The sequence below is a fragment of the Zingiber officinale genome, chromosome 2A (genome assembly GCF_018446385.1).
Source record: "Zingiber officinale cultivar Zhangliang chromosome 2A, Zo_v1.1, whole genome shotgun sequence".
NCBI lineage: Eukaryota > Viridiplantae > Streptophyta > Magnoliopsida > Zingiberales > Zingiberaceae > Zingiber > Zingiber officinale.
Window position 1 is genome coordinate 37511784 of NC_055988.1, and position 14467 is coordinate 37526250.

Genomic DNA, 14467 nt, shown 5'->3' on the forward strand with positions numbered 1-14467 from the left:
AGGAAATTTGGGTCGTTACAGGCCCCTATAAAGAGGATGTGGCCGACCCTTGCTTGGTCACCTAGCATTGGACCGGCCCACTTCTTGGACACCAAGAAGAGCCTTACATTTGGATGGACTTGAGGTTATAATGAGGCTATGAAAGGGACCTAGAGGAGAAATTGGTTTTGGCCTTCTGATGAGCTGCTCGCCCCGAACACACAACTCAAGTTCATCGATAATAACTCATTCCACTAGAGAGTTATTATCGCACTACCGCACCAATCCCAAATTACATTATGGGCTCCTTCTTATCATGAGTCTGTTAGTCTCCCTGTGTTTAAGATAACAAATGTCCACTAATTAAGTAAGTTACTGACAACTCACTTAATTAATATCTAGCTCCAAGAGTAGTACCACTCAACTTCATTGTCATGTCGGACTAAGTCGAACTGCAGGGTTTAACATGGCAATCCTTATGAGCTCCTCTTGGGGGCATTCTCAACCTAGATAACTAGGACGCAGATTCCTTCTATAATTAACAACACACACTATAAGTAATATCATTTCCCAACTTATCGGGCATATTGATTTATCGAGCTAAACCTCATCCTTTGATAAGTCAAAGAAATAAACATTAAATATATGTGCTTGTTATTATATTAGGATTAAGAGAACACACTTCCATTATAACTAAGGTCTAGTTCTTTTATTAAGTCAGTACAAAAAGAACTTACCTAAAATGGTCCTACTCAATATACTTAGAGTGTACCAATGTAATTTATTAATCAAGATAAACTAATATTTAATTACACTACGGCTATTCTGATGGTTTGTTCCTTTCCATCTTAGTCGTGAGCAACTGTTTATAATTTATAGAACCCGACAACATGATCTTCTGAGTGTGACACCACACTCCATGTTATCTACTATATAAATTAATTGAACAATTACATTTAACAAATAAATGTAGATATTGAGCAATGTGATTCTTTTATTTCAAAAATAAATATTTACAAAAGCTACGCTTTTAGTATACACTCCAACATCAAGAACCCACAATGAATTGAAGACAAAAAGATGGAAGGTCTAAAAAGATAAGATGGATGAAAAGAAACCTTGACCCAATGCTTAGGAAAGCATGAACCTTGGTATAGAAGATGGAAGATGCCACAACCTTGGGATTGAGGTTGATAAGTCTTTGAATGCCACAAGGAGATGCCTTGATAAGTTCTAGTTTAATGAAGAACCAACAAGCGAGAGCCTCACCGTGCTTCAGAATGAAAAATATGTCAAAGATACATGTGTGGCTATCACCCCCTTTATTTATAGCTATAGGGTGACAAAAAACCCTAAAAGGTCAAAAGAAAGCTCATTTAGTAACATCCTATATAGACTACTTAGCCATTTTATGCTTATGACATTATTAAAAGCCAAATAAAGGTAGAAATTGAGTCCAAATTGAGCCTACATATCCATACTACATAGATACGAGACTTAAGTGCTAATTCAGCTCATCTAAGGCTTGAATTAGGTTGACTAAGCCGAATGACTTGCTCTTAGTCAAACCTTTTTCAATGATAGCTTTGGCCTTCACATCTTCAAATAACACATTAAGTACTTCCTTCATCTTTTTAGCCTTAGCCCTTGTAATTGGGCCTCCATTGATTCACAATGGATCATCATTAATATCTAGAGTGGGTTGAGCATGATCCATATCATAAGCTTGTTTTACAACTTGTTGTTCTTTTTCATTTACTCCATCAGGAAAGAAAGCCCAATGTAAAATATGTGGATGATCAACCAATTCTCAATACTAGGATGTGGACACTAATGAAGAAGGGATAAGTATTTATCCCAAACCTGATGCAATCCCTCCCCGTCTAATTGCTTAAAATGTAAAATTTGATTCCTTAAATGGGAGATCTTCCTTGGGGAAAAATATTTATTCAAAAATTTTTAATCTAACTCATCCCAAGTTCTGATACTTCTAGATTATACAGTATTGAACCAAACCTTTGTAGCATATCTGAGGCAGAAAGGAAAAAATCATAAGCCATATAGAATCAATAGAAACCCCTTCATATTTCAATGTGTTACAATATCAGTGAAACTCCATGAGATAGGAATATGGATTTTCTGAATCTGATCCCCCAATCTGATCCTCTTGAATCTTAGAGATAAAATATGGTCTAAGCATAAAATTCTTGGTTTGAATTTTTGGCAATACAATGGGCCCTAGCTCTTTGGTAGACTTTGGAGCCCCATAATCTTTTAACGGTCTTAGAACTATATTTATTTGAGCAAGCTTGAAGTGAAAGAGAAATTGGATAGCACTAGAATGCAAATATCAGGGAAAAATAGAATTTACAAAAAACATAAATTGCAAAACTAAAATGCAGAAATTAAGAACGCGGAAATAGAAGTAAACAAATGCAAGATGTAATTAAAAAATAGAATTGCAGAAATGTTTACAATATAAGAAAGAAAAATAAATTTAGACTAACTCAAATGATTATTTACTAATGTTATAAGCGCAGTCCCCGATAACGGCACTAAAAAGTTGTTACGCTACAACAAGTGCATGATTACACCATAAGTAATATAAAAGATTATCAAACCCACAAGGACAGATTATAAGCACTAGTGATCTCTCATGGATAATTAGCTAAACAATTGATGGTTGAAAGTTACATGCTAAGTATAGGGAAATAGATTGAGAAGAGGAAAGAGAAAGGAAAAAACTTGGTTTGGGAAAATATTTTAGGGTTTTGATTTCATTGTGATGTTCATTAATGTATCATGGTCCACCAATTACCTATCCTCAATTCACATGCACTTGTAGGTAGTTAGATTCATTATCGGCTCTCCCCTACAGAGGTCAAGTCGGCATACTATTTAGATCAATATCCCTTGCTATTAAATAGAAATGATTCCTATGAAGTCTGGTTGGGTCACCCCTGTCAATAGGGCCCCTCAGTCATAAATCATAAGACCGTACTCATACTTAATAACCATAGAGATAAAGATAACAATTACGTACAATTTACTACTTCCTTGTGGGGAATTGCTTCTCCTTTCAAGGAGATACCCTAGACATCTAGAAATGGTTACCCGTGTTACTAGGGTCCTTCGGTCATACAATCTAGGGCATCCCCACTACAAGATCAATAATTCTACACAACCATTCAATCAAACATGAGAATTAAGCTCAAACATAATGCATACACATAAGATTAAATATATACAAGGTATGATAATGTCATCTAGATAGGAAATTGGCATATCCATGAGTTCTTATATTAATCTACAACACAATTGTTGGGTTCTTCGGGCCGCGAAAACCGCTTTTCGCGTCGCGGAAACCCTGAATCGCCCAAGCCAGGGATCTCGTGCAAGGAAAACCAAACGAAAAATACGAGTACGAGTTTCATAATTTTAGATCTACTCCTAGATCTATATGTTAAGAGTTTACCCTTGAAGCGTGCCCTTCGTTTAGTCCCGCTCGTCCAAGGAAGCGTTGGATCTCGAGAGTGTCAATGTAGACACTCCTCTAGTGATATCCACACGAACAAGGAGTGGTCTTCTACCACTCAAAGATGGAGAAGAGAGCCCCAAGTGTGCTAGCACTTTTCTAGAGCTCTCGGATGGGAACAAAAAGGAGAAAAGAGAGAAATAGAAGAGAGAATCACATACACTCCTTTAGTACCCTCCTTTGTGACCTTCACTTTCCCTTGTGCTCTTGGAAACAACTCAACATCTTCTCCTCACCATGATAGCCACGACCACAGCAACTCAAGAGGAGAGGAGAACCCAAGGAAGAAGAAGGAATAATGACACCACATCAATACCCAAAACAAAAACCTCCACACCATCTAATGTGTGGCCGGCCACACCATAAAGCCCCTCATTAATGTGGCCGGCCACATTAAAACCAATTGGATGTGTAACCTCCAATGAGGTGGCATACCATTATGAGGTGGTGATGTGGCTAATGATGTGGCTAGGTTGGTCATGCCAAGTAGGATGAGTCAACCTTCATGATGATGTGGCAAGACATCAAGTCAAACTTGATGTTTCAACTTCCATTTGGTCAAGTCAAACTTGACCAATTCTCTTCCTTGTTGAGTTAAATCCAACCTTTGATTCAAGTCAATTTTAATTTAATGAATCTAATTCATTAATATAAATTGACTCAATGAATCAAATTTAAATTAGACTCATTCAACATTTGAATCTAATTGAGTCTAACTCAATAAGTCTAATTTTGAATCCAATCTTTGGTGCATCATATGAACCTAATCCAGTTGGTTCATCATATGAACCTAATCTCCATCCACATGTTCTTTGTGTGTGACCCAATAGGTTCTTGTAACGTTGGCAATGTTTCTAAACTCTTTTTGAAACATAAGCAATGAGCGGCATCTAGCAATACATCATTGCTACCCAAGTTACAAGAAATGTTAAGATCCAACATCACCTTGTGACTACTAATTGTGACTCCTCACAATATGTGACATTGTCCTTCTATCCTAGGCATCTAGATTGATCAATATGAGGCATAGACCGTGTCATCCTCTAATCAATCTAAATCTTGAACTCCAAGTAGACTCACTCGATCAAATGAGCTCAACATCTAATGTTGACTCATTTGGGCATGGCCATGCACTTAGTGGTCTCACTCTATCAAGAATATTGATGTCGCTCCCGTCATATGGGAGGGATAGATCCCATCTACATCACTCACATCCCTCTGCATAATTTGTTACATACCCGATAATCGCCTTTATAGTCGATACGGGTGACGTTTGACGAAACCAAAGTACATAACTCCTTATGTAGGGATCCATGGTGACTTCAGGTCAAAGGACTAATAGTCATACTAATAGCCACATGAGAAAGTATATGACACTCATATAACGATCCATGATACTTTCTCATGGCGGGTCATTCAGTATACATTCTCTAATGCATACCCATGTGTCAGCTTAATATCTCTATATCCATGACTTGTGAGATCAAGTCATCGAGCTGACCTACATGCTAGTCTTATTGTATTAACATTGTCCCTGAATGTTAATACTCGACTAGGAATGATTTAGAGTAGTGTTCCCTATATCATCTCACTATCGATTCAACTAATCGATTGATATAGGTAAGAACCTTCTACTCAAGGACGTTACTATACTTACTTTATCTGGCACTAATACAAATAAACATAATAACCAAAAACCAAATGCCTTAATATATATATAAGAATATGATATACATGAGTCCATACAATCATCAAATGATTGGCTCTAGGGCTCTAACTAACAACAATTACTCCCTTAATCCTAGAACAATTGATCTACTCCCTGCTAAGAAGAAAAAGATCCAAATACATAAGAATTACAAGCATCAAAATCCAACTAGAAGAAGAAGGAAGAAGAAGTTTATCCAATCACGTAGAGTGATCTTCGGATCTAATCCTTTGCTTCCAGAGTTGATGAGATGATGGAAACAACTTCAGATCATCAAACAAAGATCGAGAAGAGAGTAGATCAGCACCAAGATAAATCTCCCAAAGGAAGAACCTTCCTCCCCTTAGAAAGGGGAAGAGATCCCCTTATATAGTGTTGGCCACAGGCCTGGCACGACCCGTGCCACGGCCGTGTGGCATCCACATGGCCACCTTGTTTTTAGCCTCAGGCCAGGTGGCACGCCCGTGTGGATTCACACGGTCGTGTCGCTTGGTCTCTAGATGGGTGGCTTGACCATGTGGAGCCACATGACGGTGTTATGCTCCTCCTCTGGTAGGCCACACGGCCGTGTAGAGCCATATGGTCATATTCTGCTCCTCCTCTAGTAGGACACATGACAGTGTGGAGACACACGACCATGGTCTTTTCCTTCTTTACTTCTTTAACATGACCATATGGATTCACATGGCTAAAGCCTTTTATACTTGTTTGCTCTCAGGATCGTCTAAGAGCGCCATTTTTACCCCAAAAGTGACTCTTGTCAACAAAAATAATACACAAGGAGCAGATCTCTGATAAAGAAGAGTAATTATACTGAAAATATGATAAGAGGTATAGAAATGCATAGATCAAGCTTAAATAAAATACATAAATGTGTGTCAAAGCATGCATAAAAGTGTATATAATCTATGCACATCACTAGGGTCAAGAGAAAAAAAGAGAGCGAAAGCTTGATCAAGAAAATAGCAGAAAGGCAGAGTGAATCAAGAGAAATCAATTGGTGAAGGCAATTCTTGGACTTCAATTTTATCACTATGTTAGTAAACACTTGATTTATGCTTGGTTTTCTATCCTCAATGTTAGGTTATACAGGTAGACTATCCTATATATCAAATTTAAACTTTTGGAACTACATCAGCATATCAATTCTAGCTCATTACCTACTTTCGGAGCGGTTAAAATTAGGGATCGCTAGCCTAAAGAGACCCTATCATGAGATCCCATGAACCCCAAATAACCCTTCTTCTACTGTGTGATGAGAAATTCGGATTGATCCATTAAGATGAATGGAAAACCTATGCTCCTTGCAGCATATCGATCTACTTTCATAGTCAATTCTCCACATCTCAATTTTCTACAAGCCAGAGGATTGGGTTATACTTTTGGTTCATCCCTAAATCCTCATGGGATACGAATCTCATAATTGTAGCATCGAGATCATATTTACATAGTAGATCTGGACCATCAATCAACTCATCATTGATAAAGAAATATCAAACATTAATAGATCAGTCAAAAGAGTATTCACATCACAAAGGACTAATCCATAATCCTAGAATTAAGAATATACTCAATAGAAATGGAGTTATAACAAGAGATCATATTTAGATGATGATAATTCAAATACAAGTTCAGAAATTCAAAAATTGAGAAGAAAAGCTTGGGCTCCTCATGAGATTTCTCCTCCGAATGCTCTTAATCTATCTTCCAAACATAGATGGCGTCAAATCCCCTCCAGATCATCTTGTCAGGTCACCTTAGAGCCCTTAAATGACTTACAATCGAGATTCCCTTCCAAGGGGTTGAAATCAACCTTTTATAGGCAAAGGGTGGGTGATGTGACATGAGTAGTGTCGGCTGCCATGAACTCGTGTCGCATTCGGCAACTATAGAGGATCATTTTCCACGGTCCTTATCGGTGGATACGGGTGTGATGTGCGTAAATATTATGATCGTTTATGCATATTTTAAGGCACATTCACTTGCTTTGTACGTATATATTCTTTGCATGATCGCCTCTTTTATCATGTATTCATCATATATACTCTTTTGTTCGGATATCTGCTCTTTGTTTGTTTTGTGTTGAAAGGGGCAACTTTCAGAGCAAAAACAATGATTGTTGACGCATCGGAACGAGCCAGAGAACATGTTCGTGCAACCTCGCACGACCGTGTGGCCAGATAGGAGAGGAGCAGTGCCTTGTCGTGAAACTCCTGCATGGCCGTGCGGCCAACCAGAGGCAGATATGAGCACGGTCATGCAATCTTGCACGGTCATGCCCCCTATGACTACAACCAAGCAGTACACTGTCGTGCAATCCTGCACAGCCGTGTCCCCAGAGCCAAGCCCTAGGTTCACACAGTCGTGCCAATTAGCACAGCCGTGCAGCGCAGCCAGAGACAAGAAAGGGAACGGTCGTGCCGCCGCAGTCGTGCCCTAGCATATAAAAGGGTTTTAACCCTTCTCCTCAAGAGGAGGCGAGCGGGAAGCGAGCCGATGGCGAGCCGTCAGAGAGAGAATCAACTTGGTGTCGTTCCACGCTATCCAGGACCTCCGTCCAGCGATCCTTCATCACCACATCAACTCCAGAAGCAACGAATTGGATCCGAAGATCACTCATCATCGTTGGATAAGCATCTTTTCTCTTTCTCTCTTCTTGTTTGAGAATTGTATGCTTAACATTATGTCTTTGGGTTTCCTCTGCCATATATAGAGTAGATTCCTTGCTCTAGGATTAGAGAGTAGTTGAGGATCGGTTTTGATGTAAGACTAAGATTTATGCCTTGATTTATTGGATGATTTCCCTTGCTTTGTTTCAACTATTAAGTAACACCCACTAAGCTTTTAAGATAAATATGAGAATGATGAATTTTCCTTAGAAAAATATTAGTAGAATGTTGAACCAAAAAGAAATAAAAAGAAATAAAAATAGGGAGTGGTCAAGGATTGAACCTTGAACCTCTCATGATGTAAATGATAGGATTAATGGGTAATAACCAGTTGGGATAGGAATGATATATTGATAGCAAAGGAGGGAAACTCATGATAAGGATGAGAGTAAAAGACTAGCCAAAAGAAAGCAAGAAAAGAGCAAGAGAAAGGCAACTTGCGTTCCTTCTTTTCTCTCCCTCTTCCTCTCCCTTTGCCGTGACTTAAAGAGGACAATTAAAGGGATTCATTCCCCCTTGTTTCATCATGAATGATGATAAAAAATAAATAAATAAATTAAAAGAAAAAAAAAGGGGGCTAAGGGAGAAAGAAAGCAAAAACCAATTTTGCTACCTCTTCCCCCTTAACATAAAAGGGAGCATGTAAAGAGAAGATTTTATTTTTCCCTCATTTCTCTCATTCTCTCCTCTCCACCACCGAGAGACTCAGCCCCCTCTCCTCCATTTTTGGCCCCCAAAACAAGGTTCCTCCTAGGATACAAGGAAGGCTACCAAGGGAAATCAAAGGAGGAGAACAAGAAGAAGAGACCCTTTCTTCCATCACCACACTTTAGAACCACAAGCGAGAAGGAAGTAAGTATCCCCTCACCTGTGGTACAAGTGGTTCTAATGTGTTTTTGGATTTTATGAGGATTTTAAAACCTAGAAACAAAGTTGTGAAAATTCGGCCAAAGAAAGGACTTGTTGATCCTAGGAATGTTTAATATAAGCCTTGATTCATGATAATTTTTCTATGCTTTGTAAGAAGGTTTTCTCCCATATTTTTTATATATATGTGATGCTGGATTAGAGATGTACCTAACCCTAGAGTTTCGGCCAAAAAGGTTTTATAAGGGCTAGGGAATTTATTTGTTTACCTAACTTGCACAAAACCCTCTAAATAAATGGTTAAGGATCCATTATTGTTTTCATACTTGAAGGTTACTTGGAACCAAAAGTACCCCACTCACAAGTTTCGGCCAAGGAAGGGTTTAGGGTTAGGAAGAATTTGAATTTAAACTCACCATGTTTATATGATAGAATATAGAGTTTCTTAAAGAGTTGCATGCTTGTATGTTGATAGAAACTCATGAACATCACTTTTAATGTTTCGGCCATGGTAAGGTGGATGGTTTAGAATAGCTTAAACAGATTTTTTTTTAACATGCTCAAAACCTCCATGACAATAAGATATGAAAGTTGTTTGATGCTCCCATGCTTAATTAGAGTATAGGAAAATTGGTTGCATGATATATGATAATTATGACCACAAGGGTCCTAGCTTGTTTGTGAACCAAACTTATATGTATAGTTCCTTTGATGTTTTTGCCATAAAAATTGTTTAGGTTTTCCATACTTTAGGCCACCTAAAACCTAGTTTAAAGACTTGGAAGGTTTCGGCCAAACATATGCTATGAGATAAAGAAAGGAAAAAAAACCTAGGAAACCTAAGACATAATTTAAATGTATGCTTATAGTGCTTGACTTTGATACATGTTATGAAATGTGTTATGACTTTCTATGCTTTTATGCCATTTGAACAAATTCCATGCTTGATGAGGTTCGGCCATGTAGGGTTTAAAGACCTAGAAACCTTAAAATTTAGACCTCATGTGTTAAAGATGCTTCTTATGAAATTGAGATAACATGTTGATTGTGTTCACATGCTTATATATTTAACTATGATTCAAATGGACACCTTAAAGTCTCGTCCATGAAGGGATACATGCCTTAGAAACCCTAGAACTTACATTGAACATGCTCATGTCACTCTCCATGGAATATGAAATGTAGAAAGCTAAAAATTCACATGCTATATGTTGTTAGTGACCTAAATTGATGCTAAGGGAAGTTTCGGCCATGACCACTTGTATGATGCCATTTATAAATTTATACATGATGTTAGAGTAAGTTCACATGCTTGTATGCTTGCTTGAAAACCTAAATGAGTACTTGTAAGTTTCGGCCATGATATAATTTTAAGGGCTTAAAGGATTTAGGAACTAACTCAATTGTGCTTACCATATTCCTTGAAACAAATGCTATAAATATGGTTAAGGTTTCCATGCTTTATGTCATTTAGAACCTTGTTTCACACTTGTTAAGGTTCGGCCAAATGAGGTTTAAGGACTTGGAGAACTTAGAGTCCAAGTAAATCTTGTTTATAATACTTCCTATGAAAATGATATGTGGATGAATTAGGTTCTACATGCTTGGATGTTGTTTAAAACCTGAATTGGCACCTAAGAGGGTTTCGGCCAAGATAAGAACCCAAAGGATTAGGAAGCTTAGTACCCAAATTAATCATGTTACATTGTTCCTTATGATTGGATGAGCACATGATACACTTTTATGCTTAGACATGTATGCTTGTGAGCTATACAAGATGAGAATTTCTATGATATGTTATGAGTTCAAAATATGCATGCTTTATGTTATGATATGTGGGTAAATTTTACATGCTTTGATGATATGATATGAGCTGAAAATATGCATGCTTATGTTATGATATGTGGTTAAATTATGCATGCTTTGATGCTATGTTTAGTGCTTAAAATATGCATGCTTTCATGATATGCTATGTGGTTAAATTATGCATGCTTGATGATATGCTTTATGCTTAAGATATGCATGTTTTTATGATCTATGCCTAAGTGATGCATATTGTTATGATATGATGTATGCCTAAGTGATGCATACTTTTATGGTATGATGTATGCCTAAGTGATGCATACCTTTATGACATGATGTATGCCTAAGTGATGCATACCTTTATGATATGATGTATGCCTAAGTGATGCATACTTTTATGACATGATGTATGCCTAAGTGATGCATACTTTTATGATAGGATGTGTGCCTAAGTGATGCATGCTTTTATGATGTATGATATGTATAAGTATGACATGTACTTTACTTTATATGGCTTGTACCAAGGGTGGGCTCCATAAGCGCCCCGGGGTCGATGGAATAAGACTCGGGCCTCGTTAGGGATGGGCTCCTAAGTGCCCCTAGGTCGATGGAGTAAGACTCGGGCCTAGTATGTTGCCTTGTAGGGTTCAAGACTTGCTACCTTGGACCTACACAGGTTGCGCGCAATATGTAAGTGGTACATAGCCGGGATCCCCTTTAAGTTGAGATTATGTTCAAGTATATATGTAAGAAGAAATGGTTTTAAAGATCATGAGACATACACATGTTTTTCGGATACATGTTTTTCAAAATCATATTGCATATACCTTATGATGATTTATGATATGCCATGGTTAGATATGATTATGTTATGTTCCATGATATGTCCATGTGTAGGATATGCCATGACTCCTTATGACGATATGCCATGATTAGATACGATTATGTTATGCTTCATGCTATGCTTTACGCTATGATATGCCATGACTAGTTATGATTTCTTCATGTTGCATGATATGCTTAAAAGAGTATGTTACATTATGTCATGACTAGTTGAAATGATGCCATGTTGAGACATTCTTTGATTATACTATGATTTTCGGTTTTAGTGCGTAGGAAAGGAACTTACTGAGCCATGAGTGCTCACAGCTTATAGTCCTTGTACCACAGATAAAGGAAAAAGCTGGATGAGCTAGAGGAGTAGCAGGAGAGGCAAGGAGATGTGTGTGGCAGTGGCTAGGCAACCAAATAAGAACCTGCTTTAAAAACTTTTAGAGAACTATGCTTTGGTATCATGAATTGTAGTACCGTATGTGTGACTTAATGTTATGTTTCTACTAATTTTGATATCATGTTATTGAGGCCATGATAGTGTAGTTCGGATTTGATGAAAGGGAAAACAAAAGAAAAGTTTTTATTAAACTAAGAGAATTATTTTAAGTCTTCCGCTGTTTTAAAAAGAAAAATTTGTATATAGAGTATCGTAGCCCCGTCCCTTAGGGTTAGCAGGGAGGGCGGGCGTTACATATTATGCCTTTCTATTGGGTATTAATTTATTGTATAGGAATTGCTAACCTCTTAGAGAGAATATCCTAGATCGTACACCCGAGGGGCCCTAGTGACAGGGGTAACCTGTTCACGGACATCAAGGGTACTTCCTTGAAAGGAGAGGCAACTCCTGCACAAGGAAGTAAGAGACTAAATTAAGCTCCTTATCTATATTCTTAGTGACACCAATTAGAGTAGTGTTCTTGTGATCTACCGCTCCCTAGTGAAAGGGGTTAATCGTAACAGGATTTCATAGGGATCTTCTTTATTTGGTACCTAAGAATAGATGCTTTAGCTTCCGGCGAATGCATGTTGATGGACAATGAGTAAAGGATAGAATGTGACACATCAATACCACCACAATGAAACTGAACTCCTAGGATTCATCATAAACCAAGTCTATTACTTCTTCTTTGCTAGTTCTCATTTCCGTTTCTCAAATCTCTTTTCTTTAGATAACTTACAACTATCGGTAGTTTAGCTAATCCTAAGTAAGCCATCGCTAGTGGTTATAACCAGTCCTCGTGGGATCGATAATCTTTATTACTGACGACGAATCCATGCACTTGCGGAATCATAGCAAGTTTTTGGCGCCCTTGTCGGGGACTGCATCTATAACATTAGTGATAATCATATTAGATTAGACTAGACTTTGTTTTCTTTTCCTTTATCTTTCTTTTTTTTCAAATATTTTGCATTTAGAGATAAATAATTGTATTCTTATTTTTCTTTATTTTCTGTATTTTTATTAAAATGCTAAAAAAATATTATTATTTCAACTCTCTTCTTTACTATACTTCATATCTTGTTTTTGCATGCGAAGAGCTAATCTTTCAGGACAACTTCTACTGTTTGATCCAGAGATCGATAGGACTTTCTTGAGAAGAAGAAACCTTCAAAAAGTATTTCAAGTAGTACAAGAATCTTCAGAGATGGCTGACAAATTGTTGAAGGACTACGCAACGCCTTATGCACAAGGGGTTCGGTCTAGCATCACTCGACCGCCAATCGAAGCCAACAATTTTGAAATCAAGCCTATAGTAATTCACATGGTTCAGCAGAATCAATTTGGAGGAGGACCGCACGATGAACCAAACCACCACTTAGAGCTTTTCTACGAGATTTGTGCTACCATAAAAGTGAACGGAGTCCCTCCAGAATCAGTAAGGTTATTGCTCTTTGGATTCTCCCTGAAAGACAGAGCCAAGCAGTGGCTAAATTCCCTTCCAGCAAATAGTATAACATCTTGGGAGCAGTGTGAGCAGAAATTTCTGGATAAATTCTACCCTCCAAGCAAAACTGCCCACATGAGGAATTTGATTACAAGTTTCAAACAGATAGACTCGGAATCATTATTTGAAGCCTGGGATAGATTCAAAAGTATGCTGAGAGAGTGCCCCCATCATGGCCTTGAGAAATGGTTGGTTCTACACACATTCTACAATGGAATCAACTATCACATGAAGGTGTCCCTCGATTCTATAGCAGGAGGAGCACTAATGAACAAGAGCCTTGATGAAGCTGAAGAAATCATAGAGAATGTGGCACAAAACCACCATCAGTAGGCAACAGAAAGATCTGGTAGTTCTTTCTCAGGGAATCCAATAAAGGCATTAGGAAAATTCTACGTAGATGCAGTCACACTCATGTCTGCAAAGTTGGACGCTCTGACCAAGAATTTTGAGGCCATGGGAAACAACACGGCCAATGCAATAGTTTGTGTTTGAGAAACTTGTGGAAGTATAGATCATGCTCAAGATACTTGCCCCCTAGGACCAATACAAGCACAGAAAAATCAACTTGAGCAATGAGATGCGATAGTCAACTACAAACAAAAGAAAAACAATTTGTACTCCAACACATGCAACCCTGGATGGAGGAACCACCCAAATTTCTCATACTGGAATAACCAGAACCAAGGTCCAACAAAACAAAGCTATCAACCTGGGTAACAGAGCTACCCATCTGGACAACAGACTTATCAACAGCAACCTTCACTGCTGTCCAGAATCAAAAATATGCTTTAAGAAGCTCTCTCATAGAAAAAAGAGATGAAGAATGAGATCAAGTAATTGACTCAAAGGCTGGAAAATTTCTAAAAACATCAGAAGATGCAAGACAGTCGGATAGCCCAGATAGCCTAGTCTTTCTCAAGAGCACAGGGAACATTTCTAGGAAAGCCCGATATAAACCCAGTGGAACACTGCAACCGCATCAAGCTGAGGAGCGGACGAACTTTGGGAGACCCCCAAATCACTACTCAGAAAGGTCCTGACTCAGAGGAAGAGCCCTCTCCCCTAGTGACAAATCAGATCCAGAACAGGGATGGAGAGGAGATCACCAAGAAAGTTGAAGGAA

At 38.1% G+C, this 14467-nt stretch overlaps 1 non-coding gene across 1 annotated transcript; it reads right to left on the reverse strand.

The window, feature by feature from the left end:
* Positions 1-13414: 13414 nt before the first annotated feature.
* Positions 13415-13520, reverse strand: LOC122044688. The gene has a single exon (XR_006129709.1). It is a non-coding gene; the product is annotated as a small nucleolar RNA R71 (small nucleolar RNA).
* Between the last annotated feature and the right edge of the window lie 947 nt (positions 13521-14467).